Genomic DNA, 790 nt, shown 5'->3' on the forward strand with positions numbered 1-790 from the left:
CCAGGAGGGGCTGCCGGCTCTGTAGGGTTTTGCAGGTAGCAGAAGAGTGTGAGGCATGGAGCTGAGACTCGGGGCTGGCTGAGGGCTGGGGCTTCTCACACATCCGGGACCTCTCAGGAGTGACCTCTGGCAGCTCCCCAAGGTCAAAATGACCGTGAGAATAGTTTGGATCAAGTCGGGGCACCAAGGCAGCCCTGCAGTGCACCTAAATACACCGCAGACCCTCCTGCCTCAGCCTCCCCGGTGGTGGGGCCGCCACGCCCCACAGATATTTCTTTTCTAGTTGGTTGGGGCACAGGGTCACTGCGTGGGAAAGCTGGAGGGACCCTGGACAGACAGCCTTCCTGGGGCCTCCATGCTGGGACCCTTGCTGTTCCAGCCCCCAGAAAGTTGGATTTTCTAGGAAGGGACACTTGAACAATGAGGCCACCGCTCTTTTTTTCATTCAAGCCCATGTTTGCTTTGCATACTGATTTTGTTTTAATTAGACTTTAACAAAACAGGGCAGGATCTAGGGAGATGCGGCACTGAATGGGATTTCTGGTCCCGAGGGCCCACAGCTGCGGGCTCCAGGGCAGCTTGGTGGCACGGCCTGGCCCAGCTATGGGCAGTCTTGGCTGCCCCGAGAGTAAAGATGTATCCATCCTTGTGGCCAGTAAGCTGGAAATCAGTGGGGACGTGCATGTCCTGGGATGCACCGCCAGGCCCCAATTTGCCTGCAGCCACCCCTTCTTGCTCACATGGATGTGGCGAGACCCAGACACGTAAAGGCCAGGGCTTTCTTACTGCA

The sequence above is a fragment of the Octodon degus genome, unplaced genomic scaffold, assembly GCF_000260255.1.
Source record: "Octodon degus isolate 3935 unplaced genomic scaffold, OctDeg1.0 scaffold00274, whole genome shotgun sequence".
NCBI lineage: Eukaryota > Metazoa > Chordata > Mammalia > Rodentia > Octodontidae > Octodon > Octodon degus.